Source organism: Heterodontus francisci, chromosome 5 (genome assembly GCF_036365525.1).
Source record: "Heterodontus francisci isolate sHetFra1 chromosome 5, sHetFra1.hap1, whole genome shotgun sequence".
Lineage (NCBI taxonomy): Eukaryota > Metazoa > Chordata > Chondrichthyes > Heterodontiformes > Heterodontidae > Heterodontus > Heterodontus francisci.
In genome coordinates, this window is record NC_090375.1 from 141655092 (window position 1) to 141667611 (window position 12520).

Sequence of the window (12520 nt, forward strand, 5' to 3'; positions counted from 1 at the left end):
CCGCACGGTGGTGGCACCACAATCAACATATGGTAATGATTACTTTCCTTTGCTGATTATGCAGTCTGCCACCTCTCCACCAACACTGCCGGATATTTCGCTGAATGGGCGGCCGTCACGTGCCATCCCGTTCACGATCTGAAAAGTCGGCTGGTCCTCACTCTGCATTATGGAAGGGAGAAGGAAGGGGGGATAGACAGGGGTCTAACTCTGCATTCTTAAAGGGAGGAGGGAGGGGGATATGCAGGAGTCTAACTGTGCATTCTGGAAGGGAGGGGAAATACACAGCGGTCTAACTCTGCATTCTTAAAGGGAAGAGGGATATGCAGGCGTCTAGCTGTGCATTCTTAAAGGGAGGGGGTCTGGGATTACTGGAAGGAAAGCTGTGCTGGCATGAAGGGAGGTACCGTGTACCATCCCTCTGTTAACATTGTACTCTCTGTGTTTGTGAGGGGACAATGGCACACTAAGTACCTTGTGTGTTGGGAGGGTGCCAGAAAGGGCAGGAGCATTAAGGTTTTATGGATGGTGGGGGCAATCAGTTCAGCTGGTTGGATATTGATGTGGTCATGTTGTGCCACTTGAGTGTTGGCAAAGATGGGCAATGCCATGTCATGCCACATAGTTGATCCAGGAAAGCAGCTGATGTACCCGTCAACACCAATCCATGTCCTGTTAGGAACCTTCGAATACATGCAGGGTTCAACTTTATTAATCACGTGGAAATAGGTATGGCTCATCTTACATTGTGTGATCCTCTGCACATGAAAATCAGAATGCACCAGAGGCAATATCAACAGGCAGTTGTGATCCATGTGAAGGCCCCCGGTCGTGAGTAGCAGCCCCCAAGGGGAGCCTGCCATTACATTTGCTGTGCATGACATGCTATGGGATGTCAGAGCACCAGTGTCAGAGGCGATTGTGCATATAGAGAGGGTGGTGACACGTCTCTGTGCCCTGCTCAAGGATGGCCTGCAGCCCATGGGCTCTGGTGGACATCGCATGCCTTTGTTCCTCATAATGGCAGCAGTTCTCAAGCCTGTCACCTCTGCAGTCTTTTAGGGGTCCAACAGAGGCGCGTGGGAGGACAGATTGCACCCAGGCTCTGCAAGCAGGGCTAGTGGTAAGGTTGGGATATACTTGTGGTGTACTTGTGTATTAATAAATCTCTTCTACCTCTCCCAAGTTGTCTTTCTCAATCTGTGAATAGACAGTGAAAGCTGGTAGACTTTGTGCTGTATGTATGTGTATGTGTGGGGGGTGGAGGTGGTTGGGGGTGTTGTCATCAGAGTCAAGTCCAAATCTATCCTCATCTGATGTCATCAGAAATTTTCTCCCTAGCCTAGGGACACTGAAGCAAAACATGCCATCCTCAATGCAACACTGGCAGAAATAATTGTACAAGTCATATATTGAATCTGACTTCTCTACGGCTGAGAGTACACTGTATACATGTAGTTGTTGTCCGAGCTACTGCGGCATTCAGCATTTCCTCAGCACTGTGGAGCTTTTCTAATATTAGTGTTTTTCTGATATTAGTGCACTGTGATAATTTGATTTGTCTGTTATTTTGAAAGTTGCATGTAATTGAAATTCTCCTGGCAAACATTTCTTCCTAAACAAATGATACCAAAAACAGATCAACTGATAATTTATCTCAATTGCTACTTATGATGCCTTGCCGTCTGCAATGGAGGCTGAACTTTAAAAATTATTCTTCAGATGTGAGGAACCTTAGAAATCCGAAGGACAAGATAAGGCATGATATAAATAGAAATACTTTCCCCTTGCTTGACAATGATATGCCTCAATCTTGGAAAGAAAGAATTTGCACTCAGTTAAGTAATGAGCAATTAAACCAGTAATTATGGGACATGACAGCCTTAGCTTAGTCAAGTCACTATTTTCCACTAGTGTTTGAGTGCTAAATGCTTATTATTAAGCACCATTAAGATTCAGTACCTCCTACTCCTGTGAGTTAAGTGCTAAGACAGCCTATAGGTCTTTCACAGTTCATTTTACAAAGTAAAGTGGTATGCTTTCTGAATCAATTGAAAACATTTACAACAATTCCAGAAGAGATTCAGGATGTGTAAGCAGTCTCTTATCTTTGCAAATCAGTTGAATTCTGAAAATGTAACACATAGTATGGTTTAAGATACCGTAATAAATATTGCATTGTTACAAGTTTTACTCCATTCAGCTATTCTGATGAATTAACAAGGCAAACCACCCTCTACAATGAGAAATCAAAAATTATGAATGTAGATATAAGGAGGGAGGTAAGCTGGATCATTTTTACATTAATGGTCATAGACTTGTGGCACAGGGCTATGGCACATGTGGTTGCAGGGAAACCCACTAAACATTGAGCATAAATTAATTCAAGAGACAACAAGACCTGTTTATAAATGGAGAGGCAATTGAGGGATAGGGTGAGAAAGTGCATGGCCTGGGTTGAAATCAATAAAAGAGATAGACTTGTTTAGAAAATTGAATTTTTCATGTTCCTAAAATATTCTATGGCTGGAAATTTCCTCATAGCCACTCCTGCAACATTGCTGGAAGTGTTTCTGCTCCATTGGCAGCTGAGTGGGACCAGTTCTGAGGGAATTCTCAGCTTATTTCTGATATGCCCTAAGGTATGTACCATATGTAATGGCACAGGACTAAGTCACAGCACAAGCCTCACAATGGGAACCAGTTTCCCAGCATTGAGGAAAGAGGAAGTGAATGAAGAATAGGTAAAGAAAAATACTTTCATTTGACAAATATTCAACAAAAAGTGAATAAAAATATGTTTCACTGCCATTCTGGTTACAGAGCACCTGCCCTATGCTAGCAGTGGTGTTTAAGAATTAGAACAAGGATTCTGCACAAGGTCAAATGGAAGGCACATCAGCCACTGCTGCAATTGAGGTTATCCCAATAATCCTCACAAGCTTGTTGCCAATCAATTCACATGAGGTCTGACTGGCTTCATTCCTAACTTTGTGGGGACTGGTGGCAAATAACTGTAATCAGCAGATTGATGACAGAGCTAATCTTCCAAACTTAATTGTCAAAGTGTAAATGGCACCAAACTGTAGCCAGTAACCCTCCTTGCAGTTCAGCAATGCCTCCATTCACCACTACTTGGAGTGCCCTGTTAGTCAATAAAACAAAATTGGCAGAATGTCATTAAAGTACAATGTTATAATGTGCCAACTCACACTGAGTCCAGCCTTTGTGGTGGCAACACCTCTAATATTCTACATGGATTACTAAAATGCTTTGCTTAAATTTTACAATAGCAATTGAAGTGATTTATTACTTTAACCCCTTATAGGGACTAAACCAAATTAGGAGTACATCCCTATGAATCTCCTTTAATTAAGTTCAAACCAGACAAACTCTTATAGACACTTATTTGGGTCCAAAGAATTGAATTAGCTTTCCCTTAAAGAAAGAAAACTAACAGAGAATTTTATCATCTTTCGGATAGCCTATTTTTAATAATTATGGCTAAGTCATAAATACCCCAGATATTATAAGGGTCTGGGAAACTCTCTTCAATACGTACCTCTCCACTCTAAGAGACACAGAGAGAGTGGGGGGGTGGTTGTAGTTGTATACAGAATACTACATGAGACGATTTATTAACTTAATATATTATATTAAATATATCACAATATAAATATTACTAAGAGATGTAACACATAATCTTATTTCTAACATAGAATCCAAAAGTTTAACCTTGCTAATGTTACAGCAAAATATCTTAGAATATCCATCAAAATTTAAAGTAAACTTTGTCCTTAAATTCCCCAAGTAAGGCATAGGCTGTATTGCTTGAGGAATTCAACATTTCTAATTTTTTTGCTTCAGAACCTCCCTTGTTTATACTGTTTCTAAGATGTCATATGACCTCTTAGCATACAGGTGTGACCTTTCTGTGTGTGTTTTTCTTGCTTTCAAGATCCATATTTGGTAGTATCATTAACTAACTCTCCACTTAATGTTTTACTGGAATTCTACTGCTCTTGAAGTTGTGAGCATTTATCTGGTCAAAATGGTTACAATTTTGTTTACTTGACCTCTTGTTCCTGTAAGTCCATTCCATTTTTTGTTTTATTATCTATAATTGCCTTTTTATGGTACCTTAATGCAACCTTTTGAGCCAATCTGTCTGCATCAACAACCTCATAAACTAATTAAGTTTATTGCTACCTCTTACCGATGTCACACAGGATAAGTCAATGTGTATGTTTATCTTTCAAGTCCCTGACAACAGAGACACAAATGGATTTCCCAACTTGTTTCTGGTTCATATCAGAGACATTGAAATTTTTAACTCTACCTTCTTAAAGGGGAATGTCAGTGAGTCTTGAAAACCTGACCATTTATTCTATCTTTAATTTTAAAAATGTATAATATATTAGCTATATCTAAATTCTACCTAAATAAGCTTGTTATACCTATATTCCATCACACAATAATCAATAAATTATTAATTTTGTGACTTTTGTAAAATTATCAACACCATTGATTTATCTGTTTGATGGAAAACATTTTAAATAAAAAAGCATTTTGATGCTTATTGTATCCAATTCCTCTTTACTTCAAAACCAGATAAATGGCTACATTGTAGATTCAAGCAATCACAACTGACAGAAGCTGAGCTGCAAGGTGACCATATGACCTGCAGTTTTACATTTTGGATTGCTCTGAAGCTCATGCCGATATATGTAAAGTGCCAAGGAGGAGAGAATATAACTGTTACCCAGTCAATGTCTATGCTTCATAATCAAAGCTAGAAAACTGCATTGTCCATGTCATCTTCTTCTTCTTCTTTGGCTCCTTATCTCGAGAGACAATGGGTAAGCGCCTGGAGGTGGTCCGTGGTGTGTGGAACAGCGCCTGGAGTGGCTATAAAGGCCAATTCTAGAGTGACAGGCTCTTCCACAGGTGCTGCAGAAAAAATTGTTTGTCGGGGCTGTTGGCTCTCCCCTTGCACTTCTGTCTTTTTTCCTGCCAACTGCTAAGTCTCTTCGACTCGCCACACTTTAGCCCCGCCTTTATGGCTGCCTGCCATAAGTTGTTAATAATCTAGCAGTTATAAATGTATCAAGAGGCATACAAACTGAAATGATAAGCAAAATGCTAAAGAAATATTTGATTATCCTCTAAGTAAATCCCACTAGTGTTATAAAGTTGGTCCTTGGCTCCAGAATTGGAAATGCAGAAACCAGGCTACATCTTCTGGTGTGTGAAATCACTGTTAGTACAGAATTCCTATGAATAAGTTGTACATTTACTTTTGTTTAATGTTCTTTAAAAATATGGTACATATTATATATGGTACAGAAAATTTGAATATGAATGCCATGGCCAAAGCATTTCTGACTAAGCATTTATCACAGAATGAGAGGTATTAAACCACAGTACACAAATTTAGCTCATCAAAAATGTGCAAGAGATAAAGTTCCACAGGCAGGACAAGAAATATGTGAACCTTCACCATTGGTAATCTGGATGGACCACTTGGGTCTAAAAATGCGCAGGTGGATACATGCCAGCTCAAGTGTCAGGATGCATCTGCCTGTGACCCATGAAGTTCATGTGGTCAGGGGGCAGGTTCATGGAAAGCAGACCTTTGCAACAAGGGAGCCTATCAGTGTCTCCCCTCCCTCACCAGAAGAAGCAGCACAGTGTAATGTAAATAGCCAGAATCACTGAGAAATGTTAGGCCCCTTTGTATTTTTGTGAAATGCTGAGGTGCTGAAGCTGCAAATCGTACATTGCTGCCACCAAAAGAAGGTCCGTATTTGTTACAACCTTAGTAGCTGAAAGGTCACAGACCTGAAACGTTAATTCTGCTTCTTTCTCCACAGATGCTGCCTGACCTGCTGAGTATTTCCAGCACCTTTTGTTTTTATTTCAGATTTCCAGCATCTGCAGCTTTCAGTTAAGGAGTGATGTTTATGTTTATCTCCATAATATATGAAACATATTATGCACTTCTTGTTTATAAAGTCTTAATTCCTGTTAACTTTTCCGAGAATGAATTCCTGTGTCCATATTTATAATGGAGCTCCCTTAGCGATATCTATTAAATTGCAATTGTACTTTCCTGTCTGTAGTGGTGCTCTGGCACCTCAATTTTGTGTCGCCCAGTGACTCAACTTGTGCTGCAAGCCTGTCTTTGAACATGGCTGCATAACACTCACTCTAAACCTTATCTTAGACCAAGTTTTTAAAACTGTGAATGAAGGAGCAAAAATGAGTAGAAACATAACATATTTACAGTAGTAATTAAACTTCACTAACTCCTCATATAGCAGAAAATAAATAGCTTGCAACTGTAGTGTTTATTCTATGAAGAAATATTTTTTTTTATGTGGTTGTCAGGAAAGAAGTTGTTTGGTTTAGCTTATTCTCTTTTGAGGTTTCAGTCCGATAATCTTTCTCTGAAGACTCAAGATCAAAAATTCCTGGATTTGAAAAGTGAAGACAAATAAACCTACCTATTAAATTGAATAAGCAACTAATCAGACTCGTATCTTTGTTTCATGATATGAATCAAAGAGCAAAATATAAATAATACCAAGGATATTAGAAAAATGTCATGTGATCAGAAACAGGAACAAAAATTCTAGATTATGCAATATGTTTCTGTTTGAAGTGATTATCTTGGCTCCTCCCTCAAGTTAACTGCTTGATGGCCAATGAATCATTGCAAAGTTGTATCAAGTTAATCTCTGAAATTATTTTTGAGTGTTTCTTTTTAACACATTAAGTGGAATGTGTTACAGTCAAGTGAGGAGGGTTCGAAGGGCTTCACTCTTTTCCCTCTCCTTGTTTGACCACAACAGGTTTATTTTTTTCTTCAAGTGAACATAATGGCCACTTCAGTAGGTGTTTGATTACTTAGTTGCCACAATCATAACAAGAACCAATTGGACAGCTTTTCTTGAGTTAACAAAGAAAGAGGTTAACTTTATTGTACCTAAACCAAACTAATAATAAACAACGTACCAACTTTCACTTACATACACAGTAGAGGTTTACACATACACACACACACACACACACACAAATAGGTTACAGAGTGGAGAAAGGCAGATTGGTCGAGTTAGAGTTCATAAAAAAAGGTATATATTCTGTAGAGTTTGGTGATTCATCTGGCTTTGAGCTGAATTCATTGGTCCTGAGGCTTTTAATTTGAAGTGGTAGATGACTAGTTTGGTGAGTCTCTTGGAGATAGCAATGCGGATAATTTCCTCCAACGGGGCTTCAGATTGTAGCCAGAGTATGCAAAAGTGGTCAGCCAACAAGCAGGATTTGAAAGCTTTCAAACTGGAATGGAGAGAGAAAGAGAGAGAGAGAGAGAGGGACCCCTACTTAGGGTCTGCTCATGTCAGAGTCCTCTGCTTCAGAGAAAACACCAGCTTAAAACCACAGATGCGGAGGGGCTTGTCACATGACAGACACTCAATGATTCAAAACAAAGCAGTCAGCAGTACTTCACTGCTTGCTTAAAGAACATGTAGTTCCTTTAAACTTCCTGGGTCTTGATTCTTGCTGGGAAATGAGCAGACATTTTGTTTTCCTCTTCACAGTCCTTTGCAATGTAGGATACAGTATAGCAAACTAGGTGATCAACTTAGGCTGCCAGCAGTCACATCCTGTTTTATAAATTTCTTCAAATAAAATATATCCAGATATCCAGTGTGTGGACAAAAGAAAATTATCATTCAAGAAAACACATTGGCACAACACCTCCCCATCATGTGAAATGAAATGTGACAACAGGAACATTTCGATTATGAGGTCACAAACTAAAAAGAAACTTCACACACCCACTCACTGTCAAAGTCATACTCCAGTTTTGATTTTTTTTTTATCTGGGATTGTGCATGAGCACAACTGGGGAACTCCATCTGCTTTGACTGGGCTCAATCAGCTTGTGCTCCAGCATACATTGAATTTCCTTGTGTGTTTCTACAATATTTTCCTTTTCCAGTTTCTCTATATTAGTGAACTCAACCCTGGATTCAAAATTGTTCATAACATTGTGAAGATGATCCAGTGCTTTTTGTACATGGTTTTTCATGTGCTCATCCAGCCTGGCCCACAATTCCTCCTCAGTTAGGATAATTGACTTGCAGTCAGCACCACCATCACCACCCTCCAAATCTACCACAAAAAACATTTTGAGCTTAGGGTTTTCCTTCAGCTTATGAGCTTTTCTGTGTCTTCCTTCAGAAGTTAAATCTTTAATTTCGAGCTCTTCACTCTGAATTTCCTCCCAAACCTGGGTCAATTTCCTGGGACCAAGGCAATAAGGATTTTGTTTTATGGGAGGGGTCACTCCTACATCCACATTATGTAGGGTTAGGGCTGTGCACCTTGGTTTGTCCCTGCAGATTCCTTTAAATGCTGTGAGCAGCCTTGTTAAGTCTCCTCTCTGTTCTGCGTTTAAATAGGAGAGTACAGTGTCTAATTTCCCTAACATTTCAGTGTCAACTAACCAGGCAGTAGGGGGTTGGATTTAGGAATCTTCCAGGTCTCCCTCTAACTCATCCTCACTGTCCCTTTCGCCCTCCTCTTTCCTGACTGCCTGACAGACCTGTGCTTGTTTGTCCCCTTCTTGGTTGTGATACCATTTTAACATTTGATGTGGCACAGCCGTTGCTTTTCCTTATGATCTGGGGTGTCAATTATATAATTCACCTGGCTAATTCTCTTTATTACTCTGTATGGGCCACTGAACTGGACTTTCAATGGTTCTCCCTGTATTTGTAATAGTACTAACACATGGGGCTGAATTTTATTCGCCCTCCGACATCAGGGCTCATGGCAGGGGAGCCCAGAACATTCTTCTGGGAGAGGCTCGTTTCGACCCCTGACGCTGAGAAGGCTCCGCCGCATTTTACCGGCAGCGGCGAGGCCTTGGTGCGGCTTCCCCACCATACGGCGGTGGAGCCTTCATTTGCCTAATAAAATTTCATCAAATGCATGTTAATGAACTGACCAGGATACATTCCACGCTGATATTCCGGCTGCTGTCCTGAAGTCCCACGCCTTTGGATCCCTGTTTGGAGAACTGAGGTGAGGCACGGGTGGAGAGAGGGGAGGAGTTTAATTTTCAGGTTGGGAGAGGGGAGAGCAGAGAAAACTGTTTCCATTGGCTGAGGGGATAGTGGGAAGGGGTTGAAGGGCAAAGATCATAAAGTTTTGGGGTGAAAGGTTGGGTCCGGCAAAAATTGTTTTTCGGGGGAGAGAGGGAAATAAATTTATTGTTTGATGATTGGGGGGTGGTAGAGGGTCTTTTATGTAAACTTTACTGTTTTTATTAAAATTAAAGGTAATGTTCCCTTTAAATATTCAAATGATCTGTCAGGGCTTGAAATCCTTTAAAAAAGGCACCAGGGCCTGTGCGGTGGCGTCGGATACCGTTGCTAGGGACGGAGCTGCTGCTCCCTTTACATCATTGGTGGCGGCCACTCTGCCCCCTCCATTTAAATGAGCCCCCGCATGAAATATCGCGGGGGCTCAGCGGCGGCCGCTCTATGTGGGCGAACCGCCAACTTCGAAGTGGCTGCTAATAAAATTCAGAACATGGTCTCCGGGCTGAAATGTTCTGACCTTTTCATAGTTGTCTGGCAGTTTTTTAAGTGTTACTGAGCCACTGCACAAGCTCTTGTGAGCTGTTCTCGGAACATGGAGATGTAGTCTAATGGGGAAGATTTGGCCCTGCATCCCAAAAACCTCTCCTGATTAGTTTTAGAGGACCTCTCACCTCGTGTCCATAAACTAAATCAAAGGGATTAAAGCCTGTGGACTCATTTGGTGAGTCTGGGGAAGCAAGCAGAAGAAATCCCAGCCCTTTGTCCCAGTCATTAGGGTACTCATAGCAGTATGCCCTGATCATTGTCTTTAGGGTCTGGTTATACCACTACAAAGCCCCTTGTGACTGTGGGTGGTAGACTGAGGATGTTAGCTGGGTTTTGCCCAGATTCCACATGACCTTTAGAAAAATACTCGATATAGAATTTGTGTCCTGATCTGACCGGATCTCAGCAGGCAGACCATATCGGCTGAAGAGTTGGGTTATTGGGTTAGCCCCTCCACCACTACCTTGGCAGAAATAGTTCTTAGAGGGATTTCCTCTGGAAAGTGGGTAGCCACATCCATAATGGTGAGAAGATACTGATAGCCCCCTTTTGTTTTCAGCAGGGGCCCCACGCAATCTACCAGCACTCTGATGAACAGTTCCCCAAAAGCCAGTATGGGAATTAGCAGTGCAGATTTGAATGCAGGTTGAGGCTTCTCCACAACCTGGCACATGTGGCAAGTCTCAGAACTTCACCACATTCTTATGGAGTTGTGGCCAATGAAAATGCTGTCTGATGCGGGCTTGGGTTTTTCTGATACTGATATGTCCAGCCATTGGAATAGAGTCATAGAGAGATACAGCACCGAAAGAGGCCCTTCGGCCCACTGAATCCGTGCCAACCATCAACCACCCATTTATACTAATCCTACATTAATCCCATTTTTTCCTCTCACATCCCTACCTTCCCTCAATTCTCCGACCACATACCTACACTAGGGGCAATTTTTACAATGGCCAATTTACCCATCAACCCGCAAGTCTTTGGCATGTGGGAGGAAACTGGAGCACCCGGAGAAAACCCACGCGGTCACAGGGAGAACTTGCAAATTTTGCACATTTAGTACCCAGAACCAAACCTGGGTTGCTGGAGCTGTGAGGCTGCGGTGCTAACCACTGCGCCACCCAATCTCGTGGGATATTCTCAATATTTCCCTATGGTACCTCAGCGGCATCACTACCTGGTGAACCACTGTCCACTCTTCATCTGCAGGTCTGTGAGGAGCTCTCCATTTCCTCATCAGCACCTCATCCTTTAAATAGTAGCACTCTGGAACTCCCTCTGCTTCAGCTTCAGTTAGGGCAGTCTGTGCTAACTTTTTTTAACCCTGGGTCGGATTGCTGAGCCTCAAACAAGGAAGACTTGTTTGACGCATCATCTGTGTCCTCTAACTTCCCAAAGAAGTTTTCAGATATCCAGACAATAGGGTCATCTGTCTGCAGTCCCAGTTCAGCCTCCTCTGACAGAGCTTGTTTGTCCATGGACCGGGTGACCACACAATCAGAAAAAATGTCAGGGACCTTTTCCTGTAACTGCTCTGTCTCCCTGACCTCGTTCGGTCTTTCTAAACCCACTGGGGAAGCTACCACCTTCGTACCTGCCAGATCATTACCCAGGAGCAGGTCGACTCTATCCACAGGTAAATTAGGGACAATCCCCATGGCTACCGGTCCTGAAACAAGGTTGCACGCCATGTGCACCCGGTATAAAGGTATGGGCATACCGTTTCCTCGCACTCTAGTATTCAATGCACTCTCTGGGGGAAAGATCATGCCTTTTCCCGGCAGAAGAGGTTGGGTGGCCCTGCAACCCTAAGTATGACTATGGGCTTACTCACCTCACTTGAGGGGTATAGGGTCACTTTTCTTCTGGACACAAAATCCTGGTAACTCTCAGGGACTTGTTATGTTTTCCTGCACTCTCAGTGGTAGGTTTACTGGGTTTTACTGACACAGTTAAAGCCACAGCCTGGTCCGCTGTGCATTCCATCAGGGCCCCTTTTCCTGCATTGGTCTGGTGCACCCTGACTAAACTTATGGGTTTTTGCCCATAACTTCCAGCAGTCAGCTGGAAACATACAGGCTTTCGGGTGTTACTCCTGTTCTCAGCACTTTCCTTTTTTAAACTGAGGAGGTCTCCCTTGAGGTTCCAGCTGTCCCTTCTCGCTGATGGCTGTTCATCCTTCTATCACTGTCCCACCTTCTGTCCTTTTCATGTTTTTGGAGGTGATGAAAGAAGGGTTTCCCTTGGGCAACGGCTTGTGAATAAGTATATAATCAACAGCCAGGACTGCTGCCTGCCTGGCGGTTGGAACCTTTTGTTCCTCCATGTGGTTTCTCCTGGAAAGGGGAAGCAAGTTTTAAAAAATTCATTCATGGAATGTGAGCATCACTGGCCAGGCCAGCATTTATTGCCCGTCCCTAATTGCCCTTGAGAAGGTGGTGGTGAGCTGCCTTCTTGAACCGCTGCAGTCCATGTGAGGTAGGTACATCCACAGTGCTGTTAGGAAGGGAGTCCAGAATTTTGACCCAGCGACAGTGAAGGAACGGCGATATAGTTTCAAGTCAGGGTGGTGTGTGACTTGGAGGGGAACTTGCAGGTGGTGGTGTTCCCATGTATTTGCTGTCCTTGTCCTTCGAGGTGGTAGAGGTCGTGGGTTTGGAAGGTACTGTCTAAGCAGCCTTGGTGCATTGCTACAGTGCATCTTGTAGATGGTACACACTGCTGCCACTGTGCGTCGGTGGTGGAGGGAGTGAATGTTTGTGGATCGTGTGCCAATCAAGCGGGCTGCTTTGTCGTGGATGGTGTTGAGCTTCTTGAGTGTTGTTGGAGCTGCACCCATCCAGGAAAGTGGAGAGTAT